This window comes from Cibotium barometz, chromosome 24, assembly GCF_041138505.1.
Source record: "Cibotium barometz isolate CiBa-2024 chromosome 24, ASM4113850v1, whole genome shotgun sequence".
Lineage (NCBI taxonomy): Eukaryota > Viridiplantae > Streptophyta > Polypodiopsida > Cyatheales > Cibotiaceae > Cibotium > Cibotium barometz.
The window spans coordinates 56,392,800-56,414,995 of record NC_141069.1 but is presented as its reverse complement, the minus strand read 5'-3'; the positions used below and the strand labels follow the sequence as shown (position 1 = coordinate 56,414,995).

The window sequence follows — 22,196 nt, the reverse complement described above, 5'->3', positions numbered from 1 at the left end:
CCCTTTCTCACTAAAGAGTATTGCATAGTAACACTCTTTTGTGGGGAGAGAGAGAGAGGGGGCTGGGGCACTAAGTATTTCGTTGCTAACAAAATCTCAAAAAAAAGGAGAAGAAACGGTTTGGTCTTTGGGCTCTGAGTGATGTGGTGCTAAGCTCAAAACCTTCAATTCATACTAAAAGGTGTGAGTGGTGCTTTCAGAGGGCACTTGCTCTCCACTTTCCTAGAACTTGCCGAAACAAGTGGTAAAAATAAGAAATGGAAAGGCATTTTTAAAGTCATGGGTTCTCAGTGAGAAGCTCAAAAGTGGAGGGCAAGTGCCTCTAGAAAATTACACCCATTGACCTAATCGACAAGTGGGTCTTGAGCTCAAGACCCGGTCCCTAAAACCTTTATGATCAAACCACTAAGTTGAGTACTCGTGAGTGAGTATAGTATCTGTTTCTATGTGTTCACTTGTGCAAAATGTGTGTGTATGATATATATACATATACATACACATACACATACACACACACATACACATACACGTACACGTACACGTACACACATACACATATACAAACACATACACATACACATACACGTATGGATATGGAAACACTTGTGTTTGTATACATACATACACATACACGTATGGATATGGAAACACGTGTTTGTATACATACATACACATACACACATACACATATACATATGCATATGTGCGCACGCACACGCACACGCACACACACACACACACACACACACACACACACACACACACACACACACACACACACACACACACACACACACACACACACATATATATATATATATATATATATATATAGAGAGAGAGAGAGAGAGAGAGAGAGAAAGTGTCTTAACTCAATTGAAATATGTTGAGACTTGTTCTAACAAAGTATCATATTTCTATTTATCCAGATGATATACAAAAATGCTTCTGAGAGCAATTCAAAAAGGGGTTTGGGGGAGGGGGACTCTATAATATTCTACATTGCTTGAGCTTGAGACAGTAGGATCGCATAATTACTTATACTAATCTCAGCTATGGCTACTAATTACCTACACTAACCACTACCAAAATATGCTAGAAGCCGTTAAAAAGCTTCTAGGAACTGTACAATATTGCTGTAATATTTGAGCCAGAAAGGTTGAGTGATACTTTTAGAGGATTAGATTGCAGACATACTTAATATGCAATAATTTTGATCTTTAGATCAATACTATAGAGAGAATTGCATGACAGAGAATTAAGGAGCAATGATTAAGGGCAATGCTTTACTTAATTACCCAGTAGTAGTTAATTTGCATGCCAAAGTTTAATTATGCAATGATTAAGGGCAATAATTAGGTATTAATTTGGGAGAGTAGTACTTACCTGCAAAATTGCAACTTGGGTGCCAAAATGAGTGATAAGAACTGGATAATTACAGGTAATTAAGAGGGGATGTAGGCTAGAATTAGGTGCAAAAATGCAATTAGATTTCAGGAAAAGGTCCAAATAACTGGATATTTGCAGGTAATTAAGGATATTTGCAGGTAATTAAGAAGTGAAGAGGGGGGTTTAGCCTAGAGTTAGGGGGTGAAGAGGAGGGTTAAGCCTAGAATTAAGAGGGGATCAAGTCTAGAATTAAGGGATGAAGAGGGGAGTTAAGCCTAGAATTAAGAGGTGAAGAGGGGGATTTAGCCTAGAATTAAGAGGTGAAGAGGGGGATTAAGTGCAAAATTGCAAGAAGAAAGGCAATAAAATTGCAGAAAAAGATGCATAAATCTGTGTGTAAGGGGCATGATTTTGGGAAGGAGGGTAGGAAGAGCCATTAAGCTCACTACAGAGCCTCATGATTTCTACTGCGGAGGTGTTTTGGGGCAAGGCCCAATGTGAGCACAAGCCAGAGTTGCCTTGCAAGTCCAAATTCTTACCAAGCTTGTGCACGAAGGCAGGTGTGAAAGGAACTGGCCCACTTAAGAAATTTTGGCTCAAATTCAATGAATAGATGTGTGGCAATTTTGCTAACCCCTTTGGTATTGGCCCACTTAGGTTATTCCTATCTAAAGATAACACACTCAAATTTGCTCACCCCCCTATACTCTCTGGTATCACCCCCACATATCCTGAATTTGATAATGATAGTGCTAATATGTTGCTAAATTGCCCTAAAAAGCTCGATATCGGTCCGTTTATCGGATTATTATCCAATATTAGATACTGTAGATTGCCAGAGAAGTTCGCAAACGACGTCGGTATTGGCCCTGTGAGTGCATTATCACTCATTGATAGAAATTGAAGAGCTTTTAGGTTCCCTATCTCGCTTGGTATTGTCCCTTCTAATGCATTGTAGCTTATATCCATCTTTTGTATCATGCTTAGCCTTCCTATTGACGTCGGTATTGGCCCTATCATGAATGCATTCATACTCAAATCAAGTATCACCAAGCTTCTCAACGCGCCGATTTCCTCCGGTATCACTCCACTTAACATGTTGTAGCTCACATCTAGATGCTCCAAGCTCCGTAGCTTGCCGATCGACGGCGGTATGTCGCCGTACAGCCCGTTCTGTGACAAGCTTAGCACTTGCAAGGATGTTAGAGCACCCACCTCCGATGGAATTTCCCCCACAAGTGTCGGGTTTGAGCGTAGGCTAAGCTCTCGGAGCGATCCCGCAAGGCGCCCGATCTCGGGTGGGATGGTGGCGTTGCCCTCAGTGAAGCATTCGAAGATGAAGAGGCTTTGCAAGTAGGGGAGCTTACCAATAGAAGGAGGAAGAGTAGCATTGGGCATGCATGTGGGGTTTGGCTTGTAGCCCAAGTCAAGCCGGGTGACATGGACGACTATGTTCGAGTTGTCGCTGTCGCTGTTGTCATTGTTGTTTTCCTTTACTTGCTCGCACACGACGCCTGGCCACGCATCGCCCGTGCATGGCTCTGGATGCTGTGCCCTCCAATTTGTGTCCCCTGCAATGGCTTCCATGACTTGGTAGAGAGCTTCTAGCTCCGATGGGCTCATTGCCGGCCTCGATTTTGACGTCGGGTCTGCGTAGTCTCTGTGGGTTGATACTGCCATTCTTGGTGAGAGTAGCTGACTGACGCTAATCATAATGCTTAGACATATAATTGGCAAAAGGTGGAGACCTGCAGCATGTGAGAAAGCCATTGTGTCTGTGTGTGTGTGTGTGTGAGAGAGAGAGAGAGAGAGAGAGAGAGAACGCAAGTTGTGTGTGCCTGTGTGTGAGTATGCGCAAAAGAGTATGTATGCAGCTTGTGGGTATTTGTGATCAGTGCTCTGAAGCGAAGAAACACAGAGATGGTGAAAGAAGATGCATTTGAAAGCTGCAGCTAGTGGGCGAGTAGGAAAACCAGCGAGAGAGAGAGAGAGACAGACAGAGAGAGAGAGAGAGAGAGAGAGAGAGAGAGAGAGAGAGAAGAGAGAGAGAGAGTGTGTGCGTGTGTGAGCGAGCGCGCACACTACCTGCAGCTAGTTAGCAACTGCATGATGCCTAGTTAGTAGTTGCATGATACTTCACTGTGGCTAAGAAGCATGTAAGCAGCATCGTAGCGTACTACAAGCTCTCCAAAACTGACAAAATCATACATAGGCTCCTTATAAATCACCTTTTGTTAATGAAAACAAAAGTAATTAGACATTTTTTCATTGATAATTAGAACTAGACTTATAATTAGTACCCAATTAAGTACTAATTAAACTGAAGCTAATTATAATGTAATTATAATTAGCACCTAGTTTAGCTAATTATAATTTATGAGGATTTGTGTGTTGAAAAGGTTTAGTCAAATTGTTGAAGGCCTTGAAGCTCTCTATTTGAAGAGAGAACTAGTGCTTAATGAATCATAAATATTGTACTAAGATACTAATGAAGATTATATTTTTGAAATTCTTTATTTCTATATTATATTTGATAGTAATTATAGCCTTGTTCAATCGAGAGTACTTACAAAGAATTCATTCTTAAGTATATAATGAGAAAAGAAAATAGTTTAATCCTTTTGTTCTTTTGTCAGGGACATATATTGCAACTGCTCCAAGAAAGAGCGGTTGCCCAGTTCGTAAAGCGGTTCGATGTCAAAACCCAAGTTGCGGGTTAGAACACTTACTGGGTCACCCTGATTGTTGCTCAAAAAAGTGGAGATATGTGTGTGTGTGTGTGTGTGTGTGTGTGTTTTCGTCCACCTCCCCAACCAAGAATCGTTGCTACGCAACAACATTTAATAAAAAAGTGCTCAAGAAATCAACCAAATCTCCAATACCCAACCGATAAGAGGGATTTGAACTCACGGCGTGGCCCTCACACTCCCAACTCCAAACCCCTCATATATGGCAAGTAACCAAATCTCAGACACTCAAGGAGATTTGAATTCATTACGTCCCCCCTCACATTCCGACTCTGATTCCTGAACCCCTCTTATATGGCCAATGCTCCAAGAGAGCAACCAAATCGTATACACCCAACCAACAAGGGGGATTTGAACTCACGGAGTCGCCCCTACATTCTGACTTCAAACCCCTCATATATGGCAATTGCCCCAAGAAAGCAATCAAATCTCATACAACTAACCAACAAGGGGATTTGAACTCATTGCATCGGATCCCACACATTTCGAATCCAAACCGCTACGTTCTGTGCATGTTGGTAGATAATATTTTAGGTTTACACTAAACATGGATAAATGTAATTTTTCTCCTATTAATGAATGAATTATTTCAACGTGTCTTGCTTATGCTCCAGCCTCTACTTAAGTTGCATATAAATGTAAGGGGGATTATAATTGATGGGTTGCATACATATGTTTAGGCTAGGTGATAAGATGGAAAAATCTTATGGTTTCTAGCTAGCTTATACTATGTTAATTTGTTACTAGTTTGCTTTTACTATGTTAATTTGATTTTCACTAGATTAGTAATAGTGAAGGACCATGGTTCAAGAGCTTCCACTTGATTGCTTGGGTTAAACATGAGAAGGGGGAGAGTTTGAGGCAGTTGATCACCTTGGAGACCACACAAGAAATGATGCATTATTTTTTTCTTAAGATTTTCAACATTGATTTCATCCATTTAAAATAATTTTTGGTGTGAAATTTTCATGGTCAATTTTGATTCTACCCATGAGTCAAATTCTAGGTTTTAGTTTAAGCACTTTTTTACAAGTTAAAACTATACCCCACCTTGGTTCTTAGCGCCTTACAATATTTGTCTTAATGGTTACACCTCATGTAGCCATAGTAACGTTCATACCTCATACTAGTAGGCTTTAAATTTGGCACTTTGATGAGTGCCTTTTGTGATTTTAAGGGCCAAATGTTACCTTGGATTTTGGCCAGCCGACACTTTGAAAAAATAGGAGAGTGCCCAACGTCCATTGCTCATAAAGTATCCCTCCCATGGGTGGGGGTAATCAGTCACAAAATTGCAAGTGGCAAAATTTCTTCATGCTTGCAAGTTTGGGGGGGGATGGGGAGGTGTAGGGGGGTATTGCAACTGCACCTCCAAAGGGTGAAGTTAGCATTTTTGCATGTGGTAACATCTCAGGGCTGAAGAAAAGGTGAAATGATTGCTTCATTCCCATAAAAAAAGTCATGAAATTAGGCAGCTATCTCAAAATATTAAAAATAAGTTAAAGGTGGGATGTGGGAGCATGATTGTTCTTTGGCGGGTGGGGATAATCCTAAAGTGGGGGGGAAGGGGGGGGATACGTTGGGGTAATTGTATAACAGTAACCCCCTCTCATGGAAGCATGCTCTAACTATGTTTTCCAATTACATAAATTATGATATGGATAAGGTTCACACGTGAACATGCCGACTTTGCAAAGAGTAATAAATGAGAAAATACAAATTTTGATCATGTTGGCAAAAACAAAACGATGTGCTCTAGTGTTCACGATAAGAGCCACGTCCCACTATGGAATAGTGGGACATGCAAGACATGGAGGGCCCCACTCTATGCAATGTATGCACTACAAGTATTGGGAAAAAAACCATTCTTTGTAGCACATGTTACTTGTCCAACAAGTGGAGATGCATTTTACCAGCATTATCTGGCTCTCTCATACTCCTCCAACACGTGGATAAGCTTTTTCACATGTTGCTGCAAGTCAAAAACCACATGCTTGCAGCTTTGGAGCTTTTGTCAAAATTTTGTCAGAAGCTCCATGTCTTGTGTAAGCAATATTACGCTAACTCCTTAACAATTGTTCATTATTCAATGACAATAGCGTGTGTGTATGCTCGTAACAATTGTCGGGCATAGGGGCTTTTACCCCAACAACCTCCCACTTAAAAGCCAATGTGCTGATACGTGAGAGCCTACTAGTCCACAACTAGTGTATGTACAATGGATGAGAGATATGACTGACTCTCAACCAATGCCCACGCTCTCTCTCGAGCTACATGCATGCATCTGTATCCACTCCAGTAATAACCATACATGTGTATTCCTGCTAGAGCATGCATGCACATCCTGCAGGTATCCTATAATGACCTGTGTAGCTCCACCATGCTCCATGCCAGTGTCAGTCACCATACGACTAACAACTCCCACTGCAAATGCTCCCATTGTAGCTGCTATGTCGGGTCTCGACACTAGAAGGTCGTACATGAGAATCCCGAACGCGGACGAAACCTGCACAATCTCGGATAACCTGACCATATCAGTCATTCCAGTGCAATATGCATCTATTGCATCATCAAGACAAGTCGACTATGGATGTGTCGATCACGGGGTACTCATCATCTTCCCCGCATCCATAGAAACTGGATCCAAGTGTCCTGGCATAACCATGTCAGCCAGGGATTTCATTAACGTCTTCACAATTTCGTGATCACGTTAACAAAACCTATTGTTAACATATTAAAACTTGTGATCACATTGTATATTCACATGACCTGAGCAATCACCTACCAGAACCCACTAGTCCCGTAACACCTCCGGGCTTTTGGTTTTCTCGGCGGGCCCGCCGGGATAACTGCTTATCCCGACGGGCCCGTCGGGAAAAGAAAAAACACCGGCGGGATTCTATTCTGTTTATAAACACTGCCTAACACCCATCGTGGAACTTTTGGGAAGATAGTCCTTGTTTTGGGGGCGTGATATCTCTCCTCAAAGTACTTGTAGAGCTCTCGAGTTGCTAGAAGTGTCCTCTTGGGAAGAACGTCCTTATCTTAGGGGCTGTTGTCTTTCCTTGTAGGCACTCCTAAGGCTATTGAGCCACTCGTCCTTAGTTCTTTGAATTGGGGGCAGGGTGTGGTTCGTAGCTAATACTTGCGGAGATTTAGGGACAAATTTGGAGTCATTCAGCTTTGCATTTGAGCTACGTAGGTAATCTACCTCATTCTGCTTTATGAATGGTTGGATGGAGCCAAGAGTCCTGCTTAGGGGCTTGTATTGGTTCTTGATACTTGATATAGTTTAGAGTAGACAAGGGTCTATTGTCCTATACTAGAGTATTGGGCAAGCATAGATCTTTGATTTTCTTTGTGAATGTTAGAGAAGGTCTATTGTCCTATACTAGAGTATTGGGCAAGCATAGATCTTTGATTGTGTAAAGTATCCTTAATTGGGTACAAAAGGCATCCTTCATTGGGGGTGCAATGTGCATGATAGTTTCGAAGTAGTTTTGTAGTAAGACCTTGCAAGATAGTTTCGAAGTAGTTTTGTGTTATGTGATGATCTTTTGTATTTGTCAAGATAGTTTCGAAGTACTTTGTCTGCTAATGTATATTTTGTAATACGTGAGTGACTTTGTTGTTTTTTCATTTGTGTATTCATTGTTATATGGTTGGTTGAATAGGTTATTTGTTCAGATGGAGGACAATGTTGGATCCAGTGATACCTCCAATAGAGTCCAAATTTCAAATAGCAGGAAAAAAAAGGCACCTGGGATAGAGTGGCAATATGCAATTAACGTTGGTGATCGATTCATAGATTGGGAGTGTAAGCTATGCCATGCAGTAAAATCAGGTGGAGCGCCTCAACTAAGAGAACACTTTTTAGGCGGACCGAAGAAAAAGTCATGTACCCACCCCTCTGCACCTGTAGTGGCCAAACGCATAAGAGAAGAAATTCAAAAGAAAGATTCAAGAAAACATGACACTCCTACCGTTAATGTATCAAGGCAGCAAGAACACTGTTGTTCTAATCATCAAACTCTCGCTACATCGCCTACTTGTACCCCGAACAGCAATGTGCAACCAGAAAGTAATCTACCCAGTGCATCTTCCTGCAAGCGAAACTTTGACGTAGGAAATATACCCATGCGTCAAACTTCATTGCAAGAAAGCCTACGTCAAGGTCGACTCGATGATGCATAACTCGCCCTTGCTGAAGCAATTTACTTTTCTGGGAGTGCTATGATGATGGTGGATAGTGAGCATTGGAAGAGAGCATGGAAGAAAATTGGTGAGTTTGGACCAGGGTTTTCACCACCTACGTACCATGCTATGCGAAATGATCTATTAGAGAAATGTTATGCGCAAGTAAAAGAACGTGTACAAAGAATAATTCTTAGCAATATAGAGCTTTCTGGATGTAGTATAGTAAGTGATGTATGGTCTAATGTACAAAGAAAACCATTAATTAATATAATGGTTATTTCACCTAGAGGTGAGACTTTCATCCGTGCCGTGGATTCAGCTGGTTCAATCAAAACTGGGGCTTACATTGCTCAAGTCATTGGCTCTGTGATAGAGGAAGTGGGTGCCAAAAATGTAGTCCAAGTCGTCATGGACAATGCAAAGAATTGCAAAAATGCATCCAAAATCCTACAGCGACAATATCCACATGTTTTTCCGGTAGGCTGTAATACTCATAGTTTGAATCTTGTATTAAAAGATTGGTATAAAAGTGATGATACCAAATGGTTTGCCTCAATTGTCGACACTGCTCGCCAGCTTGTGAGATTCATGCTCAAGAGACAGAGAGTGTTAGATATTTTTCGACCTCGCATGTCAGTTATGTTAAAGCTTCCAGCGGAGACTAGGTTTTGCACTCACTTTTACACTTTTGAGTCTCTTCTTAGAAATAAAGATGCAGTTTGCGAAACATTTACATGCATGGCATTTCATGACTGGGAGAGCACTCAACTTGAAAAAGTGAAAGAGAAAATCAAAGTCTTGAAGGTAGCGCTTACGAGAAGAAGTTGGTGGAACAGTGTGATGGATGCATACCATGTAATGATGCCTGCTATGTATGCCGTACGAAGTCTTGATCAAAGAGAGCCTAATCTCGGGAAAGCATGGATGCAATGGTGGACTGTCTAGCGGAGTTTGGAGTGTCCTGAGAAATTAGAGCATTCAGTGGTGGAAAAGCAATGGCGTGTACCATTCTCCAGTAGACAAAAAAAAGTCCTATTGAAGTACTTTCATGCTAGATGGATTGGAGCGCATTCATCACTACACAGTGCTGCTTACATGTTAGATCCTGAATATTGGAATATGGATTTGATGTCCAACGTTGAGGTGGTGCAAGATTTTTATAAAGTGGTAAACACTTTCTATAATAATGTTGATGATCGTGTAAAGTGCATAAAGGAGATGACCTCATTTCGATTGAAAGAGGGTTTATTTTCCAACTCCCTTGTTCAACAAATGGCTAAAGAGCAACCTGCATGGAAGTGGTGAATGATGAATGGTGGTGAGCATTATGCTTTATTGCGCAACCTTGCGATGAAGGTTCTAAGTCAGTGCTCTTCAAACTCAGGCTGCTCAGAAAGAAACTAGAGCATGTACAAATATATTCACAGTACTATTCGCAATCGACTTCTTGCAGATCGAGCAGATAAACTTGTTTACATGTATTGCAATGAAAAGATCTTGCGAGACATTGAAAGCGAAGAGTATGAAGAAGATATGCCCAGATGGATGTACAATTGTGATGATGTAGTAGACGAGAACTTTGATGTTGGACGCACGTTGTGCACCACCCTTGAGATAGAAGACAATTTAGACATTGACTTAGATAAGCTTAATTTAGCAGACGAGAGAGTAAATGGTGAAAGAATTTTGGAGCAAGATACTGACATAGAGGAAGAAGTCATTTCATTAATTTCATAAAAAGTACTTGTACAAATGACCGTATTTGGAGAAATTATCAATACAAAAGTAGGATTTATGTCTTTCTTAGCTTTCATCATCTTGAAATAAATTACGAATTGCACTAGGAGTTGCATCTAAAGGTCCTGGTGGTTTATATTCGCTAGCCATGCCGAACACTGTATAAATACCTTGATTTATTGGGACACTGCACAATGCACATGTGGAAGTATTTTGCATTTGCCTCACTAAACATATTAAGTGGTAGTAGTGTCCACAGGGTAGTATATACTGGCCGCTCTACCCATCGAATACTTTGTAACATACAGGACATTGGGGGGTGGAGGAACTAGTAGCCTCAGTAGAAACTCCCACAAGATCAGGATGTATCAAAAAATGAGAGATGTGGTTTCCTTGGCGCACAGGAGCAATACGTGAAGAGATGCTCTGTACATCTTGGCTGATCTTTGTGAGCTGCTCTTGAATCCCTCTATTGGCCGGGGGAGGAGTTGACGCTTGAGATAATCGCTCAGCTTCTTTCTCCTTCTCTGCTAGCTGTGTCCCTAAGCTTTCTTTGACCTTGTTTAACTCCAATCCAGCACCCTCCACCATGAGAGCAAGTTCCTCCCTTGTGAATGTCATTGTCTCTTCACGTATGTCGTGGGTGTTGATAGTGGCCTCTCTGGAGGTGAAGTCCACTGGAGTTTCTAGGATAAATTGTGCATATAGCATCTTAGCAAAATAGAGTGGAGCGTCGGCGTTATGGAGAGGATGATCGTATACCTCCAAGAAAATGCGCTCGGCATTAGTTTTGATATCATTGTGAGTGCAACGTGAAATCTTCCATCTTCCCTTCTTAATCTCGCCACTGGACATGGCCATATTTCCTTTATCATCTCTGTGGTTACGCGTTTGTTTATGTCTTTCCATTGGGCATAAGTAGGATTTGTCCATTTCGACAACCTACATGCTGTTCTTGTAGCTTCGCGGGCTGTCAGGCCATGTGCAAGGGCCTTCATTCGCTCATATGCCTTCTTGGCTAACTCTTGATGCTCGTTTGCTTGCGCCTCTGCCATATCTGCATGAACATAAATGACTTTAGGATTTTAATGAACTGTAAAGATCAACGTAAGATAAATTGACCATTACCCTCAAAAACTTAAAGTTTAACACCACGAGAGGAGATATGTATTGCAAAGACTCAATGAGAAATATCCACTTGACTCCAAAAATACTTCAAACAATGCGCGCACATCAAATTTTGAAGAGAAAACATAAACTTAAACACCACAAGAGGAGAGAGATATTGCAAAGACTCAATGAGATAATATTTCAAACAATGGACACATCAAATTTTGAAGAGAGAAACAAAGTGCCATTCCTGAAACTTAATCTCCTGATACTGTATCATTACAAAATTGGGGTGAATGACACCGATAGCTCTACAAGAGGACGTTGTGCCCTCGTTGGGTCAGTATTTAGTGATCTAAAAAATTCCACTACTTGCAAAATTGATTTTCGCTCATCGCGATTAGGCAGGCACATCCAATTTTTGACTCTATAAATAATAGTATCCATGGTAACTTTGTCATAGGAACTATTATCCATCCACAACTCTTGTACTTTCTGCCAAAAGTCATATAAAGTTTGTAATAAATATCCCAAGGCAAAAACATCAGATGCAGGAGTGTATGCATCTGCCAAAAACGGATCATAAAGCTCCGGGGCTATCCACGGCCGTTTATTTTGCTCTCTGTCTGCGTAGGAGACCGCCTGTGCCACCTTCTCAGGGTTCTTGTCTGCTTCAAATACAAAATTGAGAGACACCCGTTTTTTGGGCGCTCTCAGCAGTAACCCCCAATCGATAATACCTACGCATGGCTTCAACTCTTTTGTAAAATCCAACACTACATTGAATGGATGTAGGTCGGTATGTATAGTTCCTGCCAGATGTGCTGCCGCTAGGCCTTCCACCAGGGCATGCATAATATGTGGCATGGTTATTACTATAGGTTTTATTTTAGAAAGTTCTAGATGACTTAAAGGAATATTATCGGGCGGGGGTTGTCTCCATCCTCGATCCAAACGGAAAATTGCTCTGGTGAACTCACTGAATCTGAAGGGGACCTTCAGAAGAGTATCACCAAGCGAGCCGCCATTATAGTATGGGAAAATAGTGATCCAAGGAGATTCTTTTGTGAAGGCAATACACCTGACAATCGATGGGTGTAGAACCTGCATGCCCTGCTCTGCCTGGAAGCTCTCGAACTTGGCGCTGCCTTCTCCTTTGTAGTGCTTTCCGCAAAAAGTAATGTACTCCGGCAAAAATGATATACCTTTAACTGTATACTCTTTTACTGTGCCAAAAACACCAGAGCCTATTGTTCGCCCTTCGAACAGAGCCTCGTGCGGAATGCCAATGAGGTGTGTGCACATAGAATTGTAGATGGTACGATTAATGACACCTGTACCACTTGCATCTGTCTAGCTAGACGTTGCAGCGACGTCCTGGGCAATGCGCATACTTTTTGGGGAGGGACTCTGCATCCAGCGCCTTTAGGGAGGGACTTTGCATCCAGCGCCTTCATGCGCTTGCTCTTGGCTCTTTGCTCGCTCCATACAACGTCCCATAACTGTAGACGTTGCATATTAGCTTCAGGTGGGGTAGCATCTCTAAGATCATTGCATGCTACACGCATGCTCCCCAAAATGGTTCGTGTTATATGTTGATGGTTGAAATCTACTATCTTCTGTCTATCAAGCAACTCAGCGTTGCCTCCGCTTCGAAGCCGACGCTGTGCATTTTTCCATATCTGGTCTATTAGATCTCGCATGAGTATCTCAGACTCATTGATCTTTTTGACGACATCATCAGCACATTGTGACACTGTGATGACTGCTTCAATGCGAATTGCTCGTAGAACGATTTTACGCTCTTCAGGGGAAAGCATGTTGGTCGTCTTCGTAAATCTAGCAAATATCACTAAACACAAAAAACAGAATATTAAACATTACTGAAATCAACATCAAGCAAACGTGAGAGAACAGCAACAAGTGTATCATTACTTATCAATGTTCAAACAAAAACGGAATATCAAATAATTTTAATGAACTCATTATCCAATACATCATCAAACGTAAGAGAACAATAACAAGTGTATCATTACTTATCAATGATCAAACAAAAACGGAATATCAAACAATATTACTGAACTCAACATCATGCAATACATTATCGAACGTGAGACAACTGCAACAAGTGCATTATTACTTATTAAGTGTATACATGTTGCACTCCTCATCTACACACCTATCGTGACAGAGAGAGAAAGAGAGAGTTATGAAGGGTATTATGAGAGAGAGAGAGAGAGAGGGGGAGGGGGAGGAAGAGAGAGAGGTGTGACAAATAGAGAGAGAGGGAACATTAGATGACATTAATAATAGTTTTGTGAGTTCCTAAAGAGAGGAAAATAATGTTTTGTATTCCTAAAACACTCCTCATCTACACACCTATCATGATAGAGAGAGAGTTGTGAAGTGTATCGAGAGAGAGAGAGAGAGAGAGAGAGAGAGAGAGGAGAGGAAGAGAGAGAGTTGTGACAGATAGAGAGAAGAAACATTAGATGACATTTTTAATATTTTTGTGAGTTCCTAAAGAGAAAAATAATGTACTGTTTTAATTTTTAAGTAAATAGAGGAAGAAAAAAGAAATTATTAGGAATTATGTATATTTTAAGAGAAAAAAAAAAAATCCTTATCTACACATCTATCGTGTTGTGAAGTGTATCATGAGAGAGAGAGAGAGAGAGAGAGAGAGTTGTGAAGTGTATCATGAGAGAGAGAAAGAGTTGTGAAGTGTATCATGAGAGAGAGAGAGGGGGGGATAGGAAGAGAGAGAGATATTCATTTTTTCGAGTTACGAATCACGATATTATAAAATAAAACGTTTAGACAATATGATGTAAACTTTGATCCATGAAATACTCATGCCGCGTTAGCAACCAAGTATCGCATGGATCAAACACAATAAAAACAATACAAGTCAAATCAAACAAATTTATGATATTTTTTCGACCGCGTTAACGATCATATGCCATAATATGCAAGCAAATTTACGACAATTTTTTCGACCACGTTAACGATCAAATGCCGCAATATGCAAAAAACAATATATGCACTAGCGGACGACACCAACTTGCCGCGTTAACAACAAAATGCCACCCGATTCTATGGGAATACGAATAAGATATGAACATACACTGACCGCGTTACCGACCACATGCCCGCATTTGATAAAGGGAAGGGAAGGGAAGGTGACATCGCCATAACGATACTATGCTTGTCGCATTACCGACTAGTACCGCTACGGCGTGCCATACTTACCATAGGACACAGACTAGCTGCGTTACCGACTAAGTGCCCCAGGGTAAGCACCATTCCGAAGAATGGCCTTACACACACACCTCTCGTGTGGCGGACCACCCACATCCTGCCGCGCATTGCGACAATGGGCGGCTGCCCGCACGAACACACACCCACACACACATCCCTCGTGTGGCGGACCACCCACATCCTGTCGCGCATTGCGACAGTGGACGACTGCCCGCACGAACACACCCACATACACACACACACACACAAGTTTCATTACCTGTGTATGCTGTCAGCAATGAACTCCCAAAGGGCCCCCCGGGCCCATATATATAGAAAATTGTACCCCGTCGAGCTGAATGACGACCCCGCCGAGACCCGTCGGGGTTTCTTTTTTCCCAGCGGGACCGCCGGGTATAGCGAAACCCTGGCGAGATTTTATCCGGTTATCAGGGAGCTTCCCACCGGCTTTTTTGGGAACATGTTAACATGTTAACACATGTTATTAACAAAAAAAATTTGTGATCACGTGAATATAAAATCATTGATGTCAACATCTAGCATAAGCATATCAAGAAATGACTGCATAATTGCTGCATCCGCAGCATCCAAATCAGTCATCTCTGCCATCATACCCGATGGCTCGCCCTGCTGTGACTCACTAGAGCACTCTCACTCTACCTGTCTATGCATAGACGTACCCTGCACAGCTGCCTCTACCTGCTCGATCAATGTTTAAGCATCCTATAGCTCATCTGACGTAAGCATATCAAAAAACTCCATGTCACTCATCTCCATCGTCATAGGAGGCATCTCCTTCCTAGGAGGATAAATTTGCTGTGTCTCGCTAGAGCATGGCCGCTCTAACTCTGTATCCACAGACATGTCGTGCATAGCACTCTGGAGCTCAGCCACCACGAAAGAGACCCGTCTCATCTCTCGCTGACATGTCTGCAACAAAATCGAGAGTGTCTTGTCTCGTACATCAGATACATGCAATGGATAGACCAAGCCACTCTTGGCTCCTCTCGCAATCACTAGCGATCCGCAATGCATCTGGAAAGACCGCTCTCCAAGAAGTACCTGACACCCACTGTCTCTCAACTGTCTCACTGAGATTAGACTCTGTCTCTCAGTTGAGGAACATAACGCACATGTCGTAGCATATAAGATGCACCACTGGGCAATGACAAGTGTACATCTCCTACACCTGCAATGTCATGCGCTGAACCATCAGCCAGATGTACACGACCAAAACTCCCACTAGAGAAGATACTAAACCACTCACGAAATGGTGTGACGTGGAAAACTGCATCCTCATCTAGTAATCAATGAAAAGCAGTGTCATCTGTAGAAGACATATAGTCAAGAGGTACACTAAAGGCAAATGTGACATCACCGTCTCACTGGCATACTCAGCCACCTCTCTAGCCTGTGTCAAAACCATCTCTGCATCTCGCATACATCTCCGCTGCTGCCTCATACGTCTGAAGCAACGACGTCTAATGTGCCCTGTGTGACCACAATGCCAACAACGCAAGTATCGGCAACTACGAGACCTCCGTCTCTCACGAGTCATCTCTGTAGACTCAAGATTGTCACACATATCTGCTAGTTGGATGTCAAGAGAACAAAAACTGCATATGCGTCAAAGTGGGAGATCACTCGACCACTACGCTAATCAAGCATAAAACCGCATCAACCCGATGCTCACATACGCAAATTGTAGCTCAAGTATGGCTCTACCAAAGATAACAGAAGAGCAGTGTCCAACCTCGGCTAAGCCAAGCAGAAAACCGCAATGACTCACCACTGGGATGACAGCTCTCAATCGAGCGTAAAGCACATAACCATATGTGCAAGTAGTGAGCAAACACGATGCTCAATACGCATCCCACAAGTAGTGCTGCAAAATCTGGCAACTACGTAACCTGTACCTGTAGAACCTGTAACCTCTGACTACCTGGTAACCTATAGCCACTACGAGCATACAAGCAAGCACACTCCTGCGAGAGTGGCTACTAGAACACAAATCGGTGTACATGCGATATCGATGAATCACATCACCAATCTCCCACTTGAAGAGAGTATCGCATAAACCATGTGCTTATATAAAAGCACACTCAGCTCACCTATCAACTGTGTCCATGCTCTGTCACAAGATCTATTCCAAGATCACAAACCTGCCAAGCACATGTAGCGTATCACCTCGAATGGCAAATCAATGACCGTAAGTGAGAGCAAGAAGCGCGAATGAACAATCCGCTGCAGAGTGCAAACAAGCCGTGCACTAACAGAGCTAGACCTAGCTCAAACAGCTCTCCAAAACGTCATCTACATGCATAGTAAACCTGGCAAAAAATCGACAGAGTCTTCCCTGTAATTGGAGCAATCTCAATAGTAAAACATCCGAGAATCAAGCATCCGGGTAAACCATGAGCGTAGAAGCTCCTGCAATGTCGTACATAGACAAAAAATCCACCAAGAAATCTGGCGAGTCCGTGCTCAAGCCAAGCAATCAGACACGATGCCTAATGGCATCTCACCTACTCAAAACCGAGCGATGTCTGAATATCAACGACCAAGTCCTGTCAAGGCATCACACTCCGTAATCGAGTGTACATGGAGCATAAAAATAACTAGCAAAAACCACAATGCTTAACACGAGAGCATAACCATGCCAAATCCATGCTAGACCATAACCGCAAAGAGCGTACATGATAAGAGCACAACTGACATCATGCGAGCAAATCAAAATCTGGAATCGCTCACAACAATCCACATGTAACTGTACATGCTAAGACCATGCCAAAGAGTGTCTACTGCACTCCACTCTCGCCACATGCACCAACATCATGGGCTGGTGCACCTCAGGCTCTCTGCTGTCCAACATGTCTATAGACAAATTTTGCTTTGTAAGTAGCACCACACATGGCATACATGTCCACGAGACTAGTACATAGCATAATATGATGCTCCAATAGTCTCTGGCCTCAAAATATCATCATGGATTGGTTCCCCTTGCTCTGAGCATGGCACATGCTTTCAAGATGCATACGAAGGTCAAATGGACGGATGCCCTCACGCTGAATCTCTTCAAAGCAGTTCACGCTTGACCGTCTTGTGCATACCCTGCAACAATCACTGCAGTTCAAGAGACGGCCTTCCAAGTAAGGCAACCCACACTGCACTTGTCACGGCTTTTGCATTCAATGCAATCCAAGAGACGGCATTCTGATGAGGGCTTAGCATGCCTTTGCAGTAGCACTGCCAGCGCACTTGTTGCGCCTTCAAGAACCTTAACTGTTTGTTCAGTGGCTTCCCCCGCTACAACAACCACAGTCTTGGCTGCATCTACCACAGGCTTCGTATCAACGCCAGCATTCTTCAAGACCTTATCTGCCTGCACAGCCACATCAGATGCAATGGGTGTTGCCACCTGCACAGCGGCATCTGTAGCCTTCTGCACATAAGGAGCTGTTGCGTCCACTGCGGGCTTGGAAGGGGCCAAAAGCTTATCCCTACTATTGAGGCCTTTCCAAGAGCTCCCATTTGACTTCAACTTAGATTGGTTAATCATCACATTGACCATAATAGCCCATGCTTGGTGATTAGTGGCCAGAGAAACCACAAATTTGGCAAAATAGTTTGAGCATGACATAGGATTAATGATACCAAGCCCCCCCAAATGTTTAGGTGTAGCAACTGTCTCCCGCTTTCGCCAGAGCGCATGGTGCAACACGGCATCAAAGTTATGCCGGGAAGTAAGCCAGTGAGTAAGCCTTCATATAGGCTTAGTGCTAGTGAAGCTACGGAGGTGGAACGTCGGTTAGCTTACTACCTTCAGCATGGTTTCATTAGGCCTAGTGCCTCACCCTAGGCTCTCACAATTAAGGATAAGCCTATTTGTTGCCATGAGTTGATGAATTATTCCAACCTAGGTCACCTATTACAGTGGGGTTAGCTAATGAGCGTATTCATCAAGTAAAAGATATTTTGTAGGATCATTTTGACATGCTTAAAGTAGCTCGTCAAAATGTTCGTCAGGCACAAGATCGCTCTAAGCACTATGCATATGAGAAACAAAGACAGATTACTTTTGACAAAGGTGATCAGGTGTTTCTCAAGGTCCAGAATCTATGAAAACGGGACCAGTGCCTAAGCTATCTCCAAGATATTGTGGACCTTTCACAATTCTTAAGAGGATAGGCTAAGTAGCTTACAAGCTAGACTTACCAGAGAATTCTCGAATACACCCATTGTTTCATGTCAGTCATCTACGAAAACGGGTAGGTAATAACAACATTGTGGATAATGGTATTTTTGTGGAACTCATAGAACCACCAGCTCTACCACATGAACTAGAAAGTATTCTCAAATTTCATGTGCAACGTACGCGTCGTCATGTTAGGCGCCAAGCTCTTGTCAAGTGGAAGGATCGTTCTATCGAAGGTTCCACTTGGGAAAATGTTAGCATTCTGCAAAAACGGTTTCCTACTTTTGTTTTCGAGGATGAAAACTCTTCCAAAAGGGGGGAGTAATGTAAGGACAATGATCTTTAGGGGGGTCCTACATGGGACCTTACGTGTGCACTCATACCAATAAAGGGGTGGCTCTAAGCTAAAGTATAAAGGTATGGCCAATGGGTGGTGAGGGACACACTAAGCTACTATAAGAGCCGTGGTTGGGTGGAGACTAGCATGCACACTTCCCGCGTCTCTTACAGTGAACCTATGTCTCAGATGCACACTGTAACCAGCTTCTTCTTGACGATGGTGTTGTCTCCCGAGATGGCCGACAGAAGTTGAAAGTCCCTCCCATGGCTGAAGTGGATACCGCCTGCATGTACTCTAATTGCACTCGAATGTCTCTGAGTGGTATCTCCGCAAAATCTATCGTCTCCTCCCGGATGTGGTCGAGGGCATAGCCCACGAGCCGCTCGCCACATGAAGCCTCAATGGATATATAGCATTGCTCGTCGCTACACGACCTCCTCATTAGCTCAAGCTCATCATCCAACTCCATGTCTGCACGCAAACGTGTGTGTGTGTGTGTGTGTGTGTGTGTGTGAAAGAGAGAGAGGGGGGGCAAAGAATCTGTGTATGTGTGTGTGTGTGTGAGAGAAAGAGAGAGAGAGAGAGAGAGAGGTAGAGAGAGAGAGAGAGAGAGAGAGAGAGAGGTAGAGAGAGAGATGCATGTGTGTGTGTGTGTGTGTGTGTGAGAGAGAGAGAGAGAGAGAGAGAGAGAGAGAAAGTTGTATGTGTGTGTGTGTGTGTGTGTGTGTGTGAGAGAGAGAGAGAGAGACAGAGAGAGAGAGAGAGAGAGAGAGCTCTGTGTGTGTGTGTGAGAGAGAGAGAGAGAGGGAGAGAACTTAATGCATGTGTGTGTGTGTGTGTGTGTGTGAGAGAGAGAGAGAGAGAGAGAGAGAAGGGGGGGAGAGACTGAGAGAGAAAAGACATCGCGCAAAAATTGAATGGTACTTTTCAAAGTTCTCGGTGACTAGAGTCGCCTAAGCGACTAACTTTGCCTTAAGTCGCTAACTGAGTCGCTTAAGCAACTACATTTTTAAGTCACTTAGGCAACTTTAGTAGCGACTGCATATTACGTCACATAAGCGACAGAAGCGGCCCCATGTTTTCATTGGGCATGGGGTGGTCTAGGGAAGCGGGATTCCCCTAGTCTATAGGCGGAGCGGGTGGATGGGAGGCCCGATGTAGTGGGGGCTGCGATCTGCCTAGTGTCCATCATTCCATTCTTTGTTCATCCAAGGGTAGCATCAGCTCTACGGGTGGCTTTGGATAGTCTATTCAAGTGGTATGGAATTCTAATCAACTCCGGAGAAAGGGTCTTTGCAAGTATAGATTCTTTTGTCCGGACCCTTTCACATTGTCCTCGATTTTTCTAAAGAGACTTGAGGCTATGTTTCCTTTGCTGCATTGTCTGGTAGCCTTTAGGTTTTGATGAGGCCTCATCATCGGGAGTAGACGGGCCGTTTTCAAGGAGCATGACATCAGGCTTGTGTTTCTCCTTTCGAGTAGCCTCCGCTTCCATTGCTTTGAGCCTCTCTTCAATGGCTCTTACAGCGGCCTTGTTCTCTTCCAGACTCCTTGTAAGGCCTACGTGCTCTTCATAGAGACTTGCATCACTTAAGAGGAGGGTGGAAGGTGGGAATGAGAGCTTGGGGCATATGATGTGAAACCAAAATACAATTAATTCCTTGTGCAATTTAAGAATTCTTATAACAATTGCATGAATTATTGTATTAATAGCCAAACAATTCCTTTTATCAGAGATAGAATTGCACAATTATTGCGGAATTCTTATGTGGCAATTCTTAACTAGTTTAGCTCATCTTTCATCATATATGCAACACATGCATGAACATGCTAAAAGCGGTGCATAGTATGCTTTCATATCATGCATCATAAGACTTGTAAGGGTAACATGAATTAACAAGAATCTTGAGCATGCACACCCCACACATAGCAAAGAGTGCTGATAGTGAATTCCACTTGCCTCTTGCTATCACACACATAGCAAAGAGTTGAAAGTAAATAAAAAATCTACACACGACACCACAGTGAGGGCCGGATATGTGAGGCCGACTCCCCCTCGAAAGGCTTTGTATTTCTTGTATCTCAAGTACGAGAGAAAATACATAATTCTTGTCCTCGACAAGCGTAGCTTACACTATTGGGCTATGGAGGCTAAGATCCCCATAAACCAATACGTTGGAAGCTTTAAACTGTTCCGTTGTTCTCTTCTCAAGGCCTCACAAGTCTAAAAGACAAGGAGCTCCTACGGAGAAAAGAATAAGAATCTTCTACTATGTCAAGCTTAATGCTAGTACATAGCTTCATGAAGATTTGACCAAGTAAATAAGCAGGCTACCAAGGGTAGCTATACTAGTAGAGGAGAAAAGGAGAGAACTGTAACCCCACGGTTGTAGAGGTTGATGAGAGCTTCCACCTGCACTTCTTCCTTCTCCAATTGGCCTCCGTATGTGAGAGATAGAGCCTCCTCAAGCCTACGCCATCTTGAAAAAGAGAGGATGTGTGCTTTTTGGCCTAAAATTGTCGGGTTTCATTACTTTTAGGAGGCGCCTTTTTGAATTGTGGCTTGATCAGCACTCCAACACCCTTTCCCACTCCTTGGCCTCATATTTGGTCCTTCCAGCCCATTGGTTCATGTGTCCAGCCCCCGTTCTCGCTCCGTAAGCCATTATTTGTTCGTTTCGAGGTCATCTCTTACCCGTTTTGACTTCTGTAAAGCATGTAGAAGTCTTGGCAAGATGTTCTAGGCACTTTAGCGGATTGAATTACCCTCCAGGCACCTCACATTGCCTAAATGCACTTCCCCGCTGCCTTCGTATCCTTGCTTCCATGAGTTTTCTCTCTCTAGAAGGGCCAGTTCTAGAGAGAGAATGTCATTGTGAAGCTTATTCATCAAAATTAAATTTTTGATGACATATCCCGCCCTTAAATCTTTATTCATCCTCGACTATAAGGTCTTTTGGGAAAAATAGCCACATTGTCACTCGGGATCCACATATGAGTGCTGAATCCTTTCCTTGACTAGATGGCTAATCTAGAAGGTGCTTTAGGTGGCGAAACCATCGCTAAGCTGATTCACATTTTTGTGCACAAAAACTTAAACATAGCATGCATACATGAGCTTCAATTAACATTAATGCCATTTCATTAGAGAAATGAGAAAAAGAGCAAAACCTTTGCATTAATGTTACGTTGTACATGGAGAAGCTTAAACTTGACCTAG

General features: G+C 42.8%; 2 pseudogenes; both read right to left on the bottom strand.

The window, feature by feature from the left end:
- Positions 1 to 1,722: 1,722 nt before the first annotated feature.
- LOC147625487 (uncharacterized) lies at positions 1,723 to 3,159 on the bottom strand (annotated as a pseudogene).
- A 12,005-nt stretch (positions 3,160 to 15,164) lies between these two features.
- On the bottom strand, positions 15,165 to 16,026 carry LOC147625486 (uncharacterized; annotated as a pseudogene).
- Between the last annotated feature and the right edge of the window lie 6,170 nt (positions 16,027 to 22,196).